The 23438-nt window shown below is 41.7% G+C and overlaps 1 protein-coding gene and 1 long non-coding RNA gene across 8 annotated transcripts in view; one reads left to right on the forward strand and one right to left on the reverse strand.

Moving 5' to 3' along the window:
* Positions 1-23438, forward strand: part of DLGAP3 (DLG associated protein 3) — a 943374-nt gene that overhangs the window by 94660 nt on the left and 825276 nt on the right. The gene's annotated exons all lie outside the window — the stretch shown is intronic.
* On the reverse strand, positions 7548-14607 carry LOC141075956 (uncharacterized). The gene is made up of 3 exons (XR_012227378.1): positions 14470-14607; positions 14260-14338; positions 7548-7947 (listed from the first exon to the last, which is right to left on the reverse strand). It is a non-coding gene; the product is annotated as an uncharacterized lncRNA (long non-coding RNA).

Raw genomic sequence — 23438 nt, forward strand, 5'->3', positions numbered from 1 at the left:
CACAGGGTTCTTGATATTAACATAATCATAAATTTTCTGTGTTATGGCCCCTGTGACTAAACCATCGTTTAATAATTTTGACAAATCACACTGAAATTTAGACGTGGGATCACTAGAAATCTTGGAATAGGTAGCAGAATCATTCAAAATGCGCAGGTTTTCTGAATAATACAGGCCAGCATTAAGCACGACTACTCCACCCCCTTTATCTGCCTGTCTCACCAGAATGTCAGCATTATCTTTTAACTCTTTCATAGCTGCTCTCTCTTGTGCTGTTAAATTGTCATATGTCATTTCTGTTATTTTATCAAGCTCCACTAAATCTTTCTCTATTAGTTCTTGGAATATATCTAGAATAGCAGGTCTGGACTGAACTGGATAAAACCCTGGATTGGGCATTATAAAGAGATCATTTAAAGTCCTATTTTTTGGTAAGGAATGTGATTGTAAGTCTCTAAGAGTGGAATAGCCTATAAGATCTTTAAAAGAAAAATTTCCATAGGGAAAAATTAACTCAGGAATATTTGTAGATCCAGACAGTGACAAGGTCTCTGAAGAGGTGGACTGGTAGTCAAAATGACATTTCAAAGTTAAATTTCTGGCAAACTTATTCACATCTAGAAGAGTCTGATAAATATCAAATTTGTTGACTGGACTAAATCCCAAGCCTTTGCTCAAGAGAGTCATATGAGCTTCTGATAGGATATAGCTTGAAAGATTTATTACAGGGCATGTTGATATCTCCTCCTGTTTCTGAAGTGGTAGTTTCTTTTTATGTTTCCTCCCCGCTCTTCTCCGTCGTTTTTTGATCTCCTTACGATAATTCCATCATTACGGATATCCTCAGAATGATTAGTGTTGAAGGAAGCATCTAAGAACTCTTCTGACGTATTCAGATTAGAACTGGAAGACACTGTTGAATCATGAGACCTGGTGAAGCTGACCCTGCGATCTCTATGGTGAAAGCCTGAAAAACCATGCTGATATCGTTTTTTACCTTCTTGAAAAGGACGGCTTTTCTTCCAGGAATAGACCTGGTTCAATTCAAAGTCGCGTTTGTCTCTTGTGAATTTACTGCGTTTTATATCTGCAATATATTCTTCCAGTTTGGAAAGATTTTTTTCCATTCTTGAATTAAATTTATCAAAGTCTTTCACATTATTGTGTTTGTTCAGAGAAGTCTGCATCTTAGTGATCTCTTCTTTAACACAAGTCATCTCCAGTTCCTCATATTTAATAATCAACTCCATTAATTTGAAAGAACTATGTGTAAGAATCTGCTCCCACTCTAATCTGAAAGTGTCTGAGTAGATGAAGGTAGGTCTTTTATTCAGTCTCAATCCCCTAGGGATAAGTTTTTTCGTCAGATAAGATTTTAGAGAGGTCATGTCCCACCATAATCTGGTTTCCTTATTTTTCCGATTTTCCAGTTTATTAAAAAGGTTTTCTAAAGACTCTACCTGAGAGACCCCACTGCTCACATTAGTAACATCATCTGTAGAGTCAAAAATGGCTGCAAAGATATGCTGCCTATTTCTGTCCAAATCCATGTCCATAGAATTAGTGTTTACAAGCGTCCACAACAATTATAGAGTAAGGGAGCAGGACTAGATCATAAATATAATTATAGAAGGATAGGGAAAATGAAGGGAGGTCAGCTCACCAGTCTCGGTTGCGATCCATAATCCTCCTGCGCACGGAGTCACCTTGATCAGGGGTGTTGACTGAAGCAAAATAAAGGATGGAATCTCCAGCGCTGGACTTCAGTTAAAAATACATCATTTATTGTAAATTCTTAAAATCGAACAGAAAAAAGTGTGGATAAGGACATACAGGCAGATGGGGTCTCTGGTGGTCTCCAACCAACGCGTTTCGACCTAGAGGGTCTTACTCATGGTTCACACTAGACCAATACTGACGACTACAAATAGTACAAAAACTAGTAAATCACAGGTGTTGGACAAAAGAATTAATGAAAATAGGGAGTATCCCTACCAGTTAACTCTTGCAAACACTCAGCCTAATGTGGAGCTAGGCAAGCTCCCAAAGTGCTGTGCTGGGTGGTGGAGAAGCTAGAGAGAGGCTAATGAACAGAGAGCGGAGAAAGCTCAGAGAGAAACATAATGTGTATGAAAATGTCATTTGTATTAAGAGAAACATCCACAAAGTTTTGTACCTACTATCCATTGTACATACTTACCCCTATGTTATTGTTCAGTAAAAGAAAGATTACTTTGGAATGGTGGTCTCTCTCATTTACCTCTACAACATTTGGTCCTGGCCGGGACCCACATTTTTATGTAGCATGCTGGGGCGTGAACACAAGTATCTCGGCCACAGCTACCACCCTGCGCCATGTTACAGATTACCGGTATCTATTTGTTTTGGCTTCTTGCCTAAAAGCATAACCCAATCACACTTCAGCTTTAGATGTAGATTACACTGTTCTTCATACTGTCAAAAGGTCCCGGGTTCTGTTATGAAATGAGCCATTTCTTACTGATTTTGACCTCCTGAATTCAAATTTGACAATCCAAATTTTTAATTGGCTCTTGTTTTATGATATCAAAGAATTTTTCTTTTATTGCTACATATGGATAAAAATTTCAGTACTTTGAAGCATTATTTTATGAAGATGTAGAATATTTTGTTATGCCTATTTTCTGATATTTAGTGGAAACTTAGTAACAATTTAAATAACTAAAACATGTGTAAACTCTATTGTTAAGTATTAAAAGTTACAGAAATTGTACTACAAAGCTGTATATAAATATGTAGATAAGGAATGATCTACATTATGGTGATCTAATAGATTGGCCCAGGTTTGATCTCAGTTTGAATTCCAGTTAGCACTCAAAAAAAGCAACACATTTGCTATAAAGGTGTGCACGTTTATTCCTAATGTGTTGCGTTATTTGAGTGGTACCGGTTGTTCTTTGACACATGTAACACCCCAGCATTTATTATCTGCGCCCGACACTTCTAAATGCATGCTAAGCCATGTTGTCTATGTGTGAAAGTGGCTTCCTTATAGTTTGAACTCGTTACCGGAAAGAAGAAAGCTCAAGCATTGAGATGGGATGAAATATTGATTGAAGAAGGGCCGCAGGTTCCTGCCATGCTTTTAATAATTCAATGAGACTTTAAAAATAAAATTGAGCTATTTCTGATTTTCTTCCCCCATTTTCTTGTATTTTTCGGACGAGAGTGAAGAAACCAGCTGGGTTTGTTGTAATTACACGGATATTGGCAGGCAGAGTCCCATGATTCACTGTCCTTTCTGTGGCTGTCATTAACCGCTTTCCTGCCGGGGATTTCATTCAAGTTCTGCAGCTTTTAATTTTACCACGGAATGGCTGAATATGTCTGCAGCGGTGCAGATGTAAATCAAAAGACTGATTTCTCAAGCAGTTAGGCCTGTGAGGAGATGCGACAATGCAGGGTATACTACAAAGAAACGTGCGCACACCCGCAAATCAGAAATCTATGTAGCAAGAGACTTTTTCCCCACATTCTCTGACCCTCCTCACCCTCTGGGCAGTTTATGATCCTTTTTGGTATTTGGATACATGCATTGTTGATTTTTCATCTCTGTTTATTGTGCTGCATTTAATGTTTATGTTTTATTGTTTTTTATTTTATTTTTTGTTACTGCTCCGCTCTTGTGCCATTTTGTACCTTTATGAACTTGCCATTTAAGGTTTTGTAGTTGAGGATCTTACCCCTTATTTTATGGATAGCTTTTACCGGTTACTCCCTTCTAAACTAAGGACTGTGTTTTTAATATGTGTCTTAGTTTGTATTTTTTAATACGTTTGCTCTATATACTGATCATTTTTGCGGGTATATGCAGATTTCTTGGTATGTGAATCTTTTTCTTTTGTATAGTAAATGGTTGGTTGCAATACTGCTGTTGTATTTTACTTGTGGTGCGCACCACCAAGTTTTGTCTCGCAATGTAGAGTTTGGACAATTATTAATCTTATAAGTCAATTTTCTAAAAATATATATTTTAAGCTGTTGATAAATATAATAATGTGATATAATTAATGGTACAGATGTGCTAAATGTGTTTTTGCACAAAAGTAAGAAAAATTATACAAAAGGGATTTTCCCTGACATCAGTGTTGATGACGATCCCCGCCAGCAATCTGATGGTGATGACCTATCATTAGGACAGGACATCAGTATCAGATTGGTTGGGGGCTTACACCCGGCATCCCCATCGATCACCTGCTAGCACATCCAGCGGCGGTCAGGTGTAAAGAGTGTGACGGAGTGAAACACCACCACTACATCACCACACTGTTTAGCGTCTGCTCTTGGCACTGCAGGTCAGTTCCATTCATTTGAGTAGGAGCTTATCAGCAGTACCCTGGAGCAGACACTAGACATTGTAATGGAGTGGTGGTGTTATGCTATTAACATCTCTCTGCTGCTTTTGGTGCTAACTCCTTATCCACAGGGGTCTTGGGTATCAGCCTCCACCGTTCTGATCTTGATGTCTTATCGTAAAGAAGACACCTGGTGCCCCCATCAATCACCTGCAGATGGAAACAGTATGATGGATGGGTATCAGCTCCTATTCCAAAGAATGGAGCTCATATGCAGTGGCAAGAGCAGACACTACTATGGTGATGGAGTTGACGATGGTGATAGTAATTGTGTTCTGCTCCGTCACACTGTTTATAACCTGTCTGCTGTTGATGCTGCCAGCAGGTCATAAATAGAGGCATCAGATGTCAAATCGTTCCCCCTATCTGCCTGTCCCAAGGATAGATCATCAATATTGAAGTAGTGGAAAACTCCTTTTACGCCAAAAATTATATTTATATGTTAATCTGGATTTCCACGCTGTGGATGTTCTAAGTCAGGCGGGTGATATAAGACCAAAAAATAAAATAAAAATTAAGCAATAGCCATTACCTCCCTGGCAATACTGCTGCCACTCCAGCGCTGCTACTTTGATAGTCCTCACCGCTCCTGCAGCATTCAGTGATTTGACAGTTAACGGAAGACTAGGATCACACCACAATGGAGAATTGTGTTTAAAGGGAATCTGTCACCCCTTTTTTGAGATAATATCATTCAATTGTGTGTCACATAAGGATTCTCTTAGTACTTTTGCTTCCCCCTGACCCCGCACCTTTCATGCATAAATACCTTTTTTATATCCGTTCGGGTGTATGTAAACTGCCACTGTCCGGTCCGATGGGCGGGGCTTATTCACCTGCTCCCCCCTCCCTGTCTTGCTATATGCATTTCTCCTTGTGTAGAGCAAGACAGGGAGGGGGGAGCAGGTGAATAAGCCCCGCCGAGCGGACCGGACCGTGGCAGTTTACATACATCTGAACCGATATAAAAAAGGTATTTATGCATGGAAGGTGCGGGGTCAGGGGGAAGCAAAAAGTACTAAGAGAATCCTTATGTGACACACAATTGAATGATATCATATGATATCTCAAAAAAGGGGCGACAGATTCCCTTTAACATGTGCATTGGCAATTTCTACTAATGTGTCCATAGCATACATGTGTCTAAGATATGTCAGTATACTTGTGCTTTAACTTATTGGAAAGTCCAGATGAATATGCTCTTCAAAAGACTGTGTAATGCAGTCACTGCATATCACAAGTGCTTAGGTTTGGAAGAACGTTACGGTCACACATAGCCCAAATTTAGTGGGGTCCTAGACTTAAAAAGGCAGTCCCTTCAACAATACTTATCACCTATCCGCAGAATGTATGTTCAACTGCTGGTACCCCACTGATCACTAGAATAAATGGAGGTGTAAATGGAGGGCTAATGAGCATGAGTGACCACCAGTCTATTCACTTTTATGGATCTTTTTCTTGCAGAAGTATTAGAGGCAAGTAAGATGTGATATGCACTGTCTACATTTTTCTTCTGTTTGCTACCAACAGATAAAAATTTTAGATTTTTCTTTATTGAAATGAGAGTGACCCGCAAGCTCAGATACCGTGCATGATTTAGGGTCTTATGTAAAGGATAGGAGTTTGATGATATACTACAAACTGAAGTGTCATGCACTCACTGTCTGTGCATTAAAGGATTGTCCAAGCTTGGGACAAAATCTGCAATCACGCTATGTGACTGCTGAATATTGACAGCATGCAGTGCACACTGTTGCGATTTCCCGGTGTTCCCAGTGTGAACAGGCGCGTATGAGATCACAGTTATGCAATTTGCATGCTTGTAGTGACATGACGCCTTCAGCTTCTCTCAATAAAAGTTAAATGATAGAAGACAGATGAGAATAGTCAGCACATGACCGCCTGTTCACCCTGGCAATATTGGGGAATCATGACATTGTGTACAAAATAGAGTTTTTTCTTTAAAATGCAATAACATTGCACACAATTTCAGAGGACCACGAACATTCACTTTTAATTGTGTAAGAGGGGGGCAGGATGGTAGTCGTAGCCGAGGACACTGGGGCTCTGGTGTCCTGACCTCCTCTCACAGAGAAATCATCAGCTTCTATCGGCGTACCTGCTCGAGATGCTGGTCCACCATCAGGATTCCACAGCGGTGTTGCACAGCTCCTGCACTTTTAGTTCCAGTGCTCTGGGTTGAAATAACAGACACAGATACCGATTCTGATGCCAAACCAACGAGTTTACTTCTTCAACGGACACATCAGTTACATTACAGTTCACACAGCCTTCCTACTGCACTTTCCCTTGCTTAGTTTCTACGACCTCACGCACAGTTTCGGGTAGTACCGCCCTAGGCAGTACTGCAGCATCACTCCAGTGAGACCTCAATCCATAGGGGAACCCGTTCATCTGCTTCGCCTCAGACTTGCAGGCCTCAGCCCTATTTAAGATCTTCCACATAGTGAATCATCTGCGCCTTGCACGACTCTTGGACTACTCTTTCCTTTCTGTCTCCGCTGCTGTCTCAAACTGTAATTTCTACAAGTGTTCTGCTCTTAAACAGCACCCGACTGCCTGTGCCTGTGCTTCTCTGCTTCTCCATAACGTTATGCAGCTGTTGCTGCGTCCTGGGCCTAGAGCCCTTGTGGACTTGTCGGGCGTGCTCGCCCTTCTGAACTATTCCTATAACTTACACTAACTTAACCCACAGCAACTCCTCCTATAGTTAACCCTTATATGAACTATCTTTCAACTGTACCTAACAAGGCCCACGAGTGTACCCCATCTACTGGCCCTTTACAAAACTACACTTAAACAGTCTATGAATACTCTATACTACAAGTGCCCTCCTTTAATGTTGCCAAAAGATGCACTAACTGTCCCTAATCTATACAGAAATACAAAGGCATAATATGGCATACAACATTATATAATACATCATGGTAACACATGATGTGGCAGTACCAATGAACAGGAGGTAATACACCGTAGTGTAGCAGTACCGAAACATCATAAGAACTGTACATTATAATACACATTACTATTAGAACTCTTTAAAGGGGAGGTAGCATTAAAGGGATATTCTACTCAATCCCTTACAATTGCACTAAGCTTAATAGCTTATATACTTGACAGATATATTTCCTTTGTTTATATTATATCTCAAAATAAAAGCCAAAAAGCCTACTTTCCATTAGCAGCTTAGAGTAATTACGGTGATAACTGCAATTACAGATGTACATAACAACTGGTGTAAGGTGTCTCCTCACTGAAGTTGAGCTCCTAGATAATTAGCAAGTGAAATTGCCGTTTGATAATTCTTTTTTTCGTCTTGTTCACGCCATGTCAAAAAGATACACTTTCTGCTAGTAATATCAGCTGTAACAAGACAGCATCAACCTCCTAGCTCCACGTCTGTTTTAATGGAAATCTGGAAAAATGTTGATGAATACGTATTTCAGTGTCTTTTATTCAGTGAGCCTTATAATGAAGGCAGACAGATCCCATCTTGTTTCAGCCTCTTAGTCCTTGTCATAGTGATCTACTCCTGGAAAGATAAAACAAAAGTGACAACCAATATGTTTGGGCTTCCTGTTGTCCTACCAAAATGGCTCGGTAAGTAAGAAAACGTTTTACCAAAGTATGGCTGCAGTTCCAGGTAATCCCATATATGCCATAGAGATGGCAAAATAGCGCTACAGATCTAAAGTTTCTAAAGGAGGCTGTCACGTGCCCCGTCTTGTGTGACGCTGCCAGCAGGCCGGTAACTAATACAACAGGACACGGCACGTGTAATTGTCCAGTGTGACGCGACCCGCAAGCCGGTAACTAATGCAACAAGACACAGGGGATAGGGAAACATTTACAATGGTGGGCCCTGCGATAGGGAACGGGGGATGTGGAGACCTCCTGCACTCCCCTGAGTCAGTGTCCCTAACACTCCTAACGTTCCCTATACAGGCTCCTCACCTGTCACCGATCACTAACCTGTTGCCCTAGCACACCCTACACCTATCCCTTGCTAGGGAGCTGGGTGGAGCAGGCACTGGCCCCACCGCTGCACTAACACCAACATGAGGAAAAGTGACAAACAGGGAAACACTTAGCTTTGCTCTGATGCACTTGCTCCAGGCAACAGAGTCCAACACCTGAGTGCATTTTCTTCCCACCTTGTCCAACACCTGGGTGCACTGTCCAGCAACAGAGTCCAGGACCTGAGTGCAGCTGTCCAGCAACGGAGTCCAGCACCTGAGTGCAGCTTCCAGCAAAAGAGTCCAGCAACTGAGAGCAGCTCTACACCATAGCTGCCACTCCACCAAGCTTTGCAAGAATTCTTCACTGACACCATAGCTGCCACTCCACCATGCTTTACACGAACTCCTCGCTGACACCATAGCTGCCACTCCAGGACTCTCCTCAGCTCCTTCCTTCACCCAGCATGGTTGGAAAAGCCCAACAATATCACCCACACTGATTGCAACACCTGTGACTCTTTTATAGCAGAGCCAGCAATCACACCTGCATTCTAATCATGTGCACTTAACTAAGAAATCAGAGTTCAATGACGCTCACCACCACCGGGTGGAAACTTAGAAAAAACGACACCACAGTGCAATAATCCTAATGGCCCCCGGGGCAAAACCAACTCCTTAAGCACAGCTTAGGAAAAAAAAGGTTACCTGTGCTTTATATCTGTCATGATCCAGCATGGATCATGACAGAGGCAAGGACAATTTTGTCTTGTATTCTGCTTTGTATTATGAATGTCCACGACCGCCAACAATACGCAGGAAAAACTTGTATGGAAACATTGGCAATGTAATTACTAAGAATATTAAATGCGATAATATAATGGTAGAAATTATATGAAAGTGGAGGTAGACATGGTAGTTTTGATTTAGTCAAAGTCAAGGGTCACTACCAGAGCTGCGTATTTACATCATTTGTGGTGGTCTGTGCTTAAATTCTAAGTACAGTTTTCCATCAAAGGTTCCTACTAATAGTGAAGACTCCTATTGTCCCTCAATAAGATGCAAGCGTAAAAGCTTGAGATTGGCTTTACTTTTCTGCAACAGTAACAGCCACCCAGTTCTTGGGACTGGTTTAGGTCCCAGTGTCCAGTTCTCCACTTTGCACGTTAAAGCAAAATAGCAAAGCGTAACACAGTGGCTCAGTCGTTAGCACTGTAGCCTTGCAGCACTGGGGTCCTAGGTTCAAGTCCCACCAAGGCCAACATCTCCAAGGAGTTTGTATGTTCTTCCAATTTCTACATGGGTTTTCTCTGGTTTCCTCCCATAGACATACTAATAGGGAATTTAGATTGTGAACGCTATTGGGGACAGCGATGATAATATCTGTAAAGCACTGTGGAATTATCAGTGCTATATAAGTAAAAGCAAAGCATAATAATCTATATATATAAAAATGAGTGCGTATGTGTAAGCATCAAGCCATGCCCACTTCACATTGCCCTGCCCTCTATGCAGTGCCACACCCACTCCACATAATTACGCCCACTCCGTAGCTCTGCACCCTTCTGGTCAATCCCACACTTTTATTGTGATGTCACAGTAGAATGTTAGCTTAATTCTCCATCCCCTCCAGTTAGCCCCTCCCCTTTTATGGGTACATGGGACTGGACTATGGACTATGATGAGTATATGGGCATGGGACTATGGGATGGAGGATGTGTATGATGGGTATATGGGCACTGGACTTTGGCATGGAGGATATGTATGATAGGTATATGGGCACGGGACTATGGGATAGAGGATGTGTATGATAATAATAATAAATAATACATTTTATTTCTATAGCGCCGACATATTCCACAGCACTTTACATTTCAGAGGGGATTTGTACAGACAATAGACATTACAGCATAAGAATAATCACATAGATTATAACAGATACCAAGAGGAATGAGGGCCCTGCCTGCAAGCTTACAATCTATGAGGAAAAAAGGGAGACACGAATGGTGGGTGGTAACAGTTGCCCTGATTGTATGGACCAGCCATAATGTTAATTGTGTAACAGTACAGACACAGAGGGCTAATGGATGCATAAAGCATGTGGGAACATGATGCGGGGAACCTGGTTATGGTAAAACTTTTGACTGTGCCACCCAGGGATAGATTAGGTTAATATGTTGAGGCGATAGGCCAGTCTGAATAAATGCGTTTTCAGGGCATGCTTAAACTTGTGGGGATTGGGGACTAATTGTATTGACCTGGGAAGTGCATTCCAAAGAATTGGCGCAGCACGTGTAAAGTCTTGAAGACAGGAGTGGGAGGTTCTGATTATTGAGGATGCTAACCTCAGGTCATCAGCAGAATGGAGGGTGCGGGTAGGATAGTATACTGAAACAAGGGAGGAGATGTAGGGTGATGCTGAGCCATGGAGAGCTTTGTGGGTGAGGGTAATAAGTTTGTATGATGAGATTTTGGGCACGGGATTATGGGATGGAGGATGTGTATGATGGGTAAATGGGCACAGGACTATGGGATTGAGGATGTGTGATGGGTATATGGGCACTGGACTATGGGATGGAGGATAATCATTATAATTTGTTATAACTAACCACAGTTAGTTACTATGCCCGTGCAACGCCAGCCTCTTCAGCTAGTAAAATAATAAAAGACTGCAGTGACTGGATATGACTGGTGATGTAACAGTAGCATAATGACTATTGCTATGGATGTGAGTTGAGTATTGCTATAATGTAGCTGCAGGATAGTGACTGTAGCTATCGATATGGCTGGAGTATAGTTTTGATGTAACATCAGTATAGTGTCTAGTGCTATGGATGTGAGTTGAGTATTGCTATAATGTAGCTGCAGGATAGTAATTGTAGCTCTGGGTGAGACTTGAGTATAGCTATGATGTAACAGCAGTATAGTGATTAATGCTATGGATGTGACTGGAGTTATGACATAACAGCAGCATAGTTATTGTAGCTCTGGATATGACTGGAGTATAGCTATGACATAGCAGCAGCATTCTGACTGTAGCTCTGGATATGACCGGAGTATATCTATGACATAACAGCAGCATTTTGTCTAACTGCTCTTGCATGCTGCCTTAATCCTGGTTCATCAGTCAGATTTTGGCTGTTATTGTGATTGTACACACTTAGGTAAAGAAAGAAAAGGACAGTGCTTTTGTTTTGCTAACCACTATGAATGGCAGAAAAAAACGCATATTTTTTGTGGGCTGTCCATTAATTTGCAGACCTTGGTTACTGTGTGCCACTACTCTACATCCATTTTTGAGTCAGGTGACTAACTGTACTGGACAGGCTAATGTTTCATTCGTACTGAGGCCTCAAGTGTAAGAGTTAACTACTATTACTAATGATTAGTAATGGTTAGAGGCCGTGTTATACAGTTGTGTGAAAAAGTGTTTACCCCCTTCCTGATTTCCTATTCTTTTGCATGTTTGTCACACTTAAATGTTTCAGATCAACAAACAAATTTAGACCAAGATAACACAAGTAAACATAAAATGAAGTTTTTAAATGAAGGTCTTTATTATTAAGGTAAAAAGAAATCCAAACCTACAGGGCCCTGTGTGAAAAAGTGATTGCCCGTAAACCTTATAACTGGTTGGGCCGCTCTTAGCAGCAACAACTGCAATCAAGCATTTGTGATAACTGGCAATACGTCTCTTACAACACTCTGGAGGAATTTTGGCCCACTCATCTTTGCAGAATTGTTGTAATTCAGCCACGTTTTTAAGGTAATGTTACAGCATCACATTCGGATTAAGGTCAGGACTTTGACTAGGCCACTTCATAGTCTTAATTTTGTTTTTATTAAGCCATTCAGAGGTGGACTTGCTGGTGTGTTTTGGATCATTGTCCTGCTGCTTAACCTAAGTGCGTTTCGTCTTGAAACGAACAGATGGCTGGATATTCTCCTTCTGGAGCTTTTGGTAGCCACCTGAATTCAAGGCTCCATTTACCACAGAAAGTCTTCCAGGTCCTGAAGCAACAAAGCAGCCCCTGACTACACTACCATCACCATATTTTACTGTTGGTATGATGTTCCTTTTCTGAAATTATGAGTTACTTCTATGCCAGATGTAATGGGACATACGCCTTCCAAAAAGTTCAACTTTTGTCTTGTTAGTCCACAGAGTATTCTTCCAAAAGTCTTGGGCATCATCACAATGTTTTCTGACAAAACTGAGATGAGCCTTTATGTTCTTTTTGCTAAGCAGTGGTTTTGATCTTGGAACTTTTGCCATGTTTGGCGTTTCTACACGCTGCCCCCCTCCCCTGTCAGGAACACCGACTCACTCACTGCCGCGGTCCCACACTACCTCCTCTTTCTCTTGCTGCTGCTGCCTGGGGTTTGTGCGCAGCTCACAGATCCCCGGGTACTATGCTTAGGGCGTGCGCGCGTGGTCCCACCCTCTGAAAAGGACAGCATGTGCTATCCTAAATAAACACAGGCTGGGAGATACTTATTATTTAAGGTGCCTCCACATGATTGGAGGTGTCTGTGCAACATTGTTAGTCTGTTCCATACACGCTTTGTAGTTCTCCGGTCCCCGTCCACTAGTTCCCACTTCTGTCTGTCAGTTCCTTAACCTCTTTGCCAAATACTTGCCTGGTCAGTCTGCATTACAGCTGGACCTGCCAGCACTTGCCATGCCAACCTGTATAACAGCCGGGCTAGTTTGCCGCTTCTGTACCAATCTGTATTACAATCAAACCCTCCTACATCTGCCCTGCCAGTCTGTATTACAGCCGGACCTGCCTACACTTGCTGTGCCAACTTGTATAACAGGCGAACCCGTGGGCACCTGCCGTGCAAATCTGTATTACAGCTGTACCCACCGGCACCTACCGTGCCAATCTATATTACAGTCGGACCTGCCTGCACTTGTGGTGCCAATCTGTATAACAACCGGACGCGTCTGCACTTGCCGTGCCAACCTGTGGAACAGCATGCATTGGTCGTTCCAATCTGTATTACATCTGAACCCGTCTGCAGCAGCTGTGCCAGTCTGTCCATCAGTGAGACCCACCAGCACCTGCCGTGTCGGTCTATCCATCTGCCGTACCAGTTTGAATCCACCAGTCTCTGCCTGCATCAGCTGTTCTTTCCCTCTGGGCTGTTTCAGCTGCCATTCCCTTGGGGGTCAGCTGCCATAACCCCGTGGTCTGTCCTGGAGTAGCACCTGGTGTTCATCGGGAGCCAAGTCTAACCCCACCATCAGGGGCTCTAGTGATAAGTCAGGTGCTCACCTAGTCATACTCCTCTAAGCTCTCCTCAGGCCATGGAACAGTGGTTCCACTACTCCCGTTACACATTTAATTGTGACACATATGCAAAAGAAAAGGAAATTGGGAAGGGGGCACACACTTTATCACACAACTGTAAGGTATTTTTGGAGCCCTGGAGCTTCATATTATGCTTTTGAGAAATTGTATAACTATACAATACGCCACCTGCAAAATGTGGATATCTGAATAAATGGTTACAGTGAAGGCAACTCCACAAATAGCCTCTGTCTGCTTCCTCTTTACATTACCAGAGGCGACTTCAATATTCCGAGACCAGCTGTGGAGAATGTCTGCTATTGACATAATTGGTTTGGTGGTCACCTAGACGCTATTACAAGGCATAAAATAGTAGGTTCCTTGCAGCAGTGAAACAAATTAGTTTCTTAGCAGTAAACCTTATACCTGCTCTGTTCTTGGCTTCCCACAGGGATCTCAGTATATTCCGGGGATTACAGCGGAAGCAAGCATGGTTTACACATGTGACGTGTGTCAACGCTGATCTGTGTTCCCCCGCATCCCCCAGAACCTAACACCAGCAGCACAGCTCGGGCCCACGTCCTTACTCACCATTAATTGTTGTCAGTTTCCCAGGAAACCACTCGTTACGGAAAGACCCAGCTTACCCTTCTCCTATCTGCTTCATTTTCTGGAAGACAGATTTCGTATGTGTATAAGATATTGAATGTGTGAAACTTTTATTGCATTTCAGAAAGTAAACTGCATATTAAGAAGAATGTTTTTTTCCTGGCAAGTTCCACCACCATCGTATATGCTTACTGTTTGAATTGATTTGTTCTCATTAGTTTGGACCATTTCAGCACCTACAATGTGCACTTAGAGTCGTTTGGGCTTGGTTGGAGCAACTTTTGCTGACCTTAATAATATTTCAGCAGTGGAAGATAAAACGATTTTGACATTAAACATTCCTGGTTGTCGTGAGGATGCATCATGAAGAAAGGTCAGAAGTGGGTGGAAGAATATATTTCTCAATTACCATTCCTGTCTTCTTTGTTGAAATGATGCACAGAATTGCTGTTTAGCTCATCTGAGAAAAAAAATCATGTTTTTAGGTTATCATCACGTAAATTATATTCATGCCGTCAGCTAACAGTGGTATTCCGAGCACCGTAATAGCCCTATCTTCTAACCGCTTTTAAATTGGTAGAACTATCTTCTTGACTACATGGTAACGTTCACTGCTTCGCTATCATACTGTAAAGATGCGCCGCAAAGTTGTTAGCCATTCTTCTATCTATTACATCTGGTATGCTCTACATTTCACATGTGATTTTCTTGTGTTGCTTTGCAACCACCCCATCGAAATATTGCTACATTGCATGTAAAATAAGGTTTTGTTTTTAAATGGAGCATATTATTGGATTGTTCGTGCTTCCAAACATCTGACCCTCACTGAGAATAATGTCATTTCATATAAGTGCAAAATTTCCTAAGGCTGAAATACCCCTTCATGAAATGAGTAATGAAATGAATGAATGGTATAATGACTCATAGGTGGTCTGCTGTTTTGTCAGTCATATCATGTAAAAAGTTAAAGTAGTTTTCTAGCTTTATGTAAAAAGTATAGCTTGCTGATTGGTGGGGGTCCAATTACTAGGACCTCCACCGATTGAGAGAACAGGACTCTGAAATGCTCCGAGTGGAGTGTCAGTTGGACATGTACATTGCCTCTCCATTCATTCTTGCCTATAGGACAAAGCAGAGGGCTGACTACTAATAACTTCTAAAAATGGGAATAAGCCTTTCAACTTAATCGGTGTATACAGTAAATGAAAAGTTGTGAAACGTTCTAATTTTCTTTTTTGGGGGGGGGGGTTGTGATCCATTTTCAAGATATTTGTTCTACATCAATAAAATTAAAGATTCTGACTATCACTGAGAGGTCTGAGCTTGGTCCCGCTCTCAGATGAGAAGCAGGTGCACTTGTATGCAGCGTTGGCAGTCCCCTTTTGTACATATACTCTGTCTATTCTTGTGCTTCATATCCTCTGTGTTTCCATCTGCTACATATCCTCTACCTATCCACCATCTATGTCAATGAAATTGAACACTATGGCTTTAATTGCTAGTGTTCCTTATACTGTAAATATGCCCAGGGCAATAGCCCTAGGCAATTGTCATGTGTCCGACACCCCTGGACATTACAGAAAACCGAGTTCTGTTTCCATTGTGTGTTGCTGTTGTTGCCGTGGATACTTCCAAACTTCTGTGGCCCACCACACTTAAGGTACCGTCACATTTATCGATGCACCAGCGATCCCGACAACGATACGACCCGGTCAGGATCGCTGGTGCATCGCTAAATGGTCGCTAGTGAGCTGCCAAACAGGCAGATCTCACCAGCGACATAGCAGCGGTCAGTGGTCATTACGGTGCCAGCAGGAAGCGGCCGACTAGAAACGGCACAGGACGTTCTCGCGCGATCAGCGATAACCAGCAGGGGAGCCGGTCGGAGGTAAGTATCACACATAGCGATATCGCTAGCAATATCGCTGCTGCGTCACAAAATCGGTGACGCTTTAGCGATATCGCTAGCGATCTCGCTTAGTGTGATAGGCCCTTTAGTGTGGCCATGATTCTCCTCATCCCCATGAATGGGAAACCACAATAGTCCATAAAAACAAGTTCAACTTTACTGTCAGTTTCATTTATCAACAAAGCACAACTAGAGATGCAGACGTCTTCCTTTGGGTTACAGTACAGTGGCATATCTTCAACATTTTCAGCAACACAGTTGGTGAAACTTTTCACTAGCAGAGTTAGGGATTTCCAAGCTTCCTAACCAGGATTGACACTCTAGCTGCTTCTTCCTATTTTCTCAATCTTCAGCCCACTTTTCATGAACCGCGTATATGAAGCGCCATTGGCTACTTCCTTTACTGTATGTGCCCCTGCCCGCTGACTTGTCTCTTCTCGAACCCACAGCTCTCAAGATTTGGTTGACATTTCCCATTCCTAGAGGCCCATAGAAACTCACAAGTTGCTTATCAAACTTTCCCTTCCCCAAGTCGCCTGCTATGAGTACTCCACTGCCATAACTCAACCTCTTTTTCTCAGTTGATTTCCTTCTCTGCTTCTCTCTTCTCCTCTTCCACCACAGTCCGGTGTAGATCACCTTTTTCCAGAGGGGTGTTCTTCTTTCATTTTCTGGACTTACTAACTACACTTCCTATCCTTGTCACGATCCCACAATTCCCAGTGCTCCTCCCCAACCTGGGCTGGCCTTACAGTTAACCCTGTCTACACTACTAACAGGAAAATGCAGCCACAGAAGGATAACTATTAAATAAAATACAGTAACAATATATTTAAAATACATTTTAATACACTTAACCACCAGGGGATGTCAGAAGAGTGAAACACAATTATCACCACCCTTACACTACATATCCTCTACCTGTGTACCACCTATAACAATAAAAATGAACCTTTTGGCTCTCAGATGTCTCGCTCTCAGATGAGAAGAAGATACAATTGTATGGAGCGAAGGCAGTGCTCCTTGTACTACATAACCTCTGCCTAACCTTGTGCTACATATCCTCGGTCTATCCTTGTGATACATATCCTTGGTCTATCCTTGTGCTACATATCCTCGGTCTATCCTTGTGCTACATATCCTCGGTCTATCCTTGTGCTACATATCCTCGGTCTATCCTTGTGCTGCATATCCTCGGTCTATCCTTGTGCTGCATATCCTCGGTCTATCCTTGTGCTACATATCCTCGGTCTATCCTTGTGCTATATATCCTCGGTCTATCCTTGTGCTACATATCCTCGGTCTATCCTTGTGCTACATATCCTCGGTCTATCCTTGTGCTATATATCCTCGGTCTATCCTTGTGCTACATATCCTCGGTCTATCCTTGTGCTACATATCCTCGGTCTATCCTTGTGCTGCATATCCTCGGTCTATCCTTGTGCTACATATCCTCGGTCTATCCTTGTGATATATATCCTCTGTCTATCCTTGTGCTACATATCCTCTGCTAATCCTTGTGCTACATATCCTCTGTCTATCCTTGTGCTACATATCCACTACAAATTATGTGCTACATATCCTCTGTCTATCCTTGTGCTTGATATCCACTACAAATTATGTGCTACATATCCTCTGCCTATCCACCAATCCTCTCCTTATCCACCACCTATCAACAAAATGTCTCAGCAATGTTAAAAAAAAACAAATTACATGGTAGCATAGTAACATAGTTTTGAAGGCTGAAGGAAGACCTCCTGTCCATCTAACTCAGCCTATTTTTAGTGCAGCTGTTCTGCATTGTTGATCCTGGGGAAGGCAAAAAACCCACAGAGTAGAAGCCAATTTTCTCCATAGGGAAAAAAAATTCTTTCCCGTAAGCTGGGTCAACCATCTACCTATAATATTATGTTATTCGTAACCTTCTATACTGTTACTCACAAGAAAAGCATCCATTCCTTTTTTAAATTCATTCAGTGAGTTGGCCATCACCACTTCCTCAGGAAGAGAATTCCAGAGCCTCACTGCTCTTACCGTGAAGAACCCTCTTCTATGCTGGTGCAGAAATTGTCTTTCCTCCAAACGAAGAGAATGCCCCCTTGTTCTTGTCACAGTCCTTGGTACAAACAGTTCATTGGAGAGATCTCTGTATTGCCCTCTGATATACTTGTACATATATATTAGGTCTCCCCTAAGTCTTCTCTTTTCTAGAGTATATAGACCTAATTTTGATAACCTTTCTTGGTATTGTAGTGAACCAACTCCATATATCATTTTAGTAGCCCACCTTTGAACCCTTTCAAGTTCAGTAATGTCTTTCTTGAGCATCGGCGTCCAAAATTGCACACAATACTCCAAGTGTGGTCTGACGAGTGATTTGTACAGAGGGAGAATTATGTTTTCATCTCGTGTCCCCAGACCTCTTCTAATGCATCCCATGACTCTATTTGCTTTGGTGGCAGCTGCCTGACACTGGGCACTCCAATTTAGCTTCTTATTGACTAAGATGCCTGTCTTTTTCCATGTCTGATTTCCCCAGCAGTTTCCCATTTAGTAAGTACTTGAAGCATCTGTTTCTCCTTCCCATGTGCATAACCTTACACTTATCTGTGTTAAACCTCATTTGCCATTTTTCAGCCCAATTCTCCAATTTACTCAAATCTGTCTGTAGTTGCAAACTGTCCTCCTTTGTGTTAACTACCTTACATAGTTTTGTATCATCTGCAAATACTGATATTTTACTGTCTAAGCCATCCACTAGATCATTAATAAATATATTAAATAGTAGGGGGCCCAATACAGAACCCTGTGGTACCCCACTAGTAACCCTGGCCCAATCTGAGTATGCACCATTAATAACCACTCTTTGTTTTCTATCACTAAGCCAGCTACCTACCCATCTACACACATTTTCCCCTAGCCCAAGCTTTCTCATCTTACTTAGCAATCTTTTATGTGGGACAGTGTAAAAATATGTGGATAAAAAATGTGTAAAAAAAATGTGTAAAAAATGTGGATAGTGAAAATTGATTAGAATGAGGGAATAATTGTGTTTCTACAGAAAAAGGAAATAAAGAAGCCTGCACTTTGCTCAGTGTGGGTGTGGAATCTGTAGAATAATGTAACCATGCGGCCCGGTGAGATGTAGCAGTGCTGCCTCCGAATATGAGCTCCTTCCTGGTATTGGTCTCGTCACACGTCTCTCCTGGCGTTTGTTTGTTTCCACATTCAGACTCCGCTTCATTTATATACAGCTTGGTGTTCCTAAATTAGCTTCATTCACTGATGCAGTCTGGCTGCCGCTAGCTGTACTGACACTTCCCTCTCCACGCTCATTTTCATTTTTTCTGTTATGTTTTGGCCTATGTTTATAAGTCTTAATGTGTGGAAGAATACCATAAAATTCATATATGGGATTACGGTAATTTGCAGTCCTCATATAAATTATCCTTATCTTTCTGTCTTCCTATTAACCCCTAAATACCAAGAAGGTCAGAAAAACAACTGAGTGTCTTGGGAGTGGGTAATTTGTAGGCAGCAGGCTATTTTCCCTATAAGCACCTGGCTTCTATGAGAGCAAGGCCCATAGCATCATATCATTGAGCCGCTGCTGTCCTGTATCCCATTCTCTTAGTGCTCACATAGTAAATTAGAAAGAGATGCTTTAACCTTCTTTATATTGCTGCCAATCTTCAGATGTCTGGCATTGCTGTTTTCGCTGACACCTGACCTCGCCTGTGCTTTGCTGGGGTTCCTGAAAGCTGGAACAGCCCCTTAAGGGCTCCTTATAGAATGATTTCACCCGGTTTCATCAGGCATTTTGAAGAAGCAATTTCTACTCCTTGCACTTCTTCTTGATCCTTCCAACCCTGCCTATGTTTCTTTTTATCTCAATTTCCGCTTTCATTTTCATCCTCTTGAGCAGAAACCACCCTGCCATTTTCTTGTAGTGTCCTTCACTTTTAGATCATAGATCCTCCATTCTCATATTCTTTCATTATCACGCCATTTTGGTGTCTTTTTTAATTTTGCCATTTCCTTCCCTTTTTCTCACTTTGGGTTTTCTATGTAGCGATTCCCATGTACTTCTCGTGTACTCATTTTGCTGATGCTCCTATGCTCTCCCCCAACCTTTGCACCTCCCTGATTTCCTCTCTTCCATCTCGCCTCTGTACCATCTCTGCATCTTCTCCCATCGCTGCCTTGTTCTATCTGTATCCTAGCAACGTATCTGCACATCTGCAGCGGTAGAGGGACTCGGATACCTGCCGCCCCCTTTATACTCTAGGATGATCAGCGCTGGCGTTTCTTAAGCCTCTTTACAAGAGTGCTAAGCTACCTTGTTTAATCTCATTTAACCTATTAATGTCTAAGAAGACATCCCTTGGCGTGCAGTAATTTGCAGTAATTCATAACCCAGTGTTTTGGGGCAGGAAATAGAAGAAATTCTTTAGTCTGGTTCTCATCCATAGTGAGTTAATCCTCAGCCCATGTAACTCGGTGAGATGGTAATTATACATGTGATGTCTTCTGCTTATCCATCAAAATGTTTCATTTAAAGAGGATTGTTGAAGGGAGCACAACAACATTTTATATTGAAGTGGATTCTCCCAGGATCTAAGCCTCTAGTATAGACGCCTGAGAAAATGGGGAAGGAAATGTAGGTGCTTGATATGGACATGGTCAAATCTCTTCATCTGTCCTGTGAAGATTTAATCTTGTACATATCTGCATAACTTTGCATATACTAACACCTTTGGGGTCAATGCTAGATCTGCTGTTCTTCAACGATAGATTCTCTCCCAATGAGTATTGAATTGTTGTCCGATTGTTATTGTCAGAAAATTTGTGGACGTGTTCTAAAATTTTGATAGGAATTACACTGAACACGACACAAGAAAAATGTGAAACTGTTGATAATCCCAGACTAGTTTCCAATAAAGCCCCTTACAAAGGACCTGTCACCTCTTCTGACATTTTTTTGTTAAGACACAGTCTGAAATAACTCTAAATTGCAATACAATAACAACACAGCTCTAAGTATAACGTTGTTTAGGGAAAAGAGGATCCATTGCAAAAAGTATTTTTAAAAACCAATAAGTTTGAATTCATATTGTTAAAATGATAAAAAAGTTCAAGCAGATTGAACAAAAAGTGACACGTACATATTATTAGCAAGATGAATATATCCTGTTTAGAGTCATCATCACGGGCAAAAAAAGTGGATAATGAAGAGCCTAGTGATGAACAAGTATGCTCGTTGCTCGGGTTTTCCTGAGCATGCTCAGAGGATCTCCGAATATTTGGAAGTGCTCGGAGATTCAGTTTCTGTTGCCGCAGCAGCATGATTTGCGGCGACATGAGAGCCTGAATACATGTGGGAATTCCCTAACAAACAGGCAATCCCCACATGTATTCAGGCTGTCAAGTAGCCACAAATCATGCAGCAGCTGCAACAGAAACTAAATCTCCGAGCACTTCCAAATACTCGGAGACCACCCGAGCATGCTCGGGAAAACACGAGCAACAAGCATACTTGCTCATCACTAGAAGCAACCAAAGATATCCTATCCTTGAACTCCCCACTTCAGGATCCAAACATGGGTAAATTAATAGCTTTAACTTATAAAGTGCATGTGCTTATATAAGAAAGCTTTAAAGATACTCATTGCATTGCTGAAGCAAAAGGATGTCTAAAAAAGTGCAAAGAATAAAAAGGTCTAACCTAAATAGGTTGATATACTTAACAAAGTGCTCAGTGCTCTTGAGGTAGACTGTAATTACAGTATCTTCAAAGCTTTCTAATATAAGCACATGCACTTTATAAGTTAAAGCTGTTGATTTACCCATTTTTGGATCCTGAAGTGAGGAGTCCAAGGATAGGATATTTTTGGTCGCTTCATTACACCCTTTTTTTGCCCATGATGATGACTCTAAACATGATATATTCATCTGCCCTACAGTGAGTAGGGCAGCAGGGTGGCTCAGTGGATAGCACTGCAGCCTTGCAGCGCTTGAGTCCTGGGTTTGAATCCCACCAAGGACAACATCTGCAAGGAGTTTGTATGTTCTCCTGGTGTTTTCCTCGGTTTCCTCTGGGTACTCTGGTTTCCTCCCACACTCCAAAGAGGAGTGAACTTAAGATAGGGAACTTAGATTGTGAGCCCCATCGGGGACAGTGATGATAATGTATGCAAACTGTAAAGCGCTGAGGAATATGTTAGCGCTATATAAAAATAAAGATTATTATCTTGCTATTAATATGTACGTGTCACTTTTTGTTCAATTTTTATATCATTTTAATAATATGACTTACAACATATTGGTCTTTAAAAATACTTTTTGCAATGGATCCTCTTTTCCCTAAGCAACATTATACTTAGGGCTGTGTTATTGTACCTCTTCTGACATAACTGTTTTAGTAAATAACTGGATTCCCTATGAAATTATTATTCTGAAGCTTTTTTTATTATCATAACTGGGCACTGTGCTGTTCCTCGGTCATTCCTCCACAAAGTGTCAGCTTATTAATACATTTCTAGGATGAATAAAAGAGGAGCATCATAATGCAGACATTTAAGAAAAAAATGACCCAGAATCGACATTAGGAATACCAATATTTCATTTGCAGCACATACCCCCTTAAATGCAAACCATTGTTTTAAAGTATTAGTGCACAAATTCTCGAGTATTTCAAATCACAACATTTCTTTCATTTTTTTCCTTTTTTCCCCAATTGAAACATTTTATCCCTATAAAGCTGTGTGCACACGCTGCAGATTGTCCTGCAGATTTTTCTGATCGGATTTGTCAAAAACCACAGGTAAATCCGCAGGTCAAAAGACCTGCAGTTTATCTGCGGTTTATCTGCGGTTTAGCCTGCGGTTTTCCCCTGTGGATTGACACCTGTCATGGAGCAGGTGCCAAACTGCAACGGAATCCGCACAAACAATTGACATGCTGCGGTTTTGAAACTGTAGCAAATCCGCCCGGAAAATTCTGCACTGTCTGCACAACGGTTTTCATTTTTCATTTATTTTAATGGTACTGTACACCGCCGTAGAAACTGCTGCAGACCCTCCGGACCAAAACTGCTGCGAATGCGCAGCAGAATCCGCAGCGTGTACACACACCCTAAATCCCCAGTTATTGCACCACAACTAGATTTTTTTTAAGTTTCACAGCACATTGTGCCCTCTAGTTTTGCTGCCCAGTTCTCCACTAGTTATGCAGCTTTGATTTTTTCAGTATA

This window comes from Dendrobates tinctorius, unplaced genomic scaffold (assembly GCF_039654945.1).
Source record: "Dendrobates tinctorius isolate UK_male_01 unplaced genomic scaffold, ASM3965494v1 ptg000015l, whole genome shotgun sequence".
Taxonomy (NCBI): Eukaryota; Metazoa; Chordata; class Amphibia; order Anura; family Dendrobatidae; genus Dendrobates; species Dendrobates tinctorius.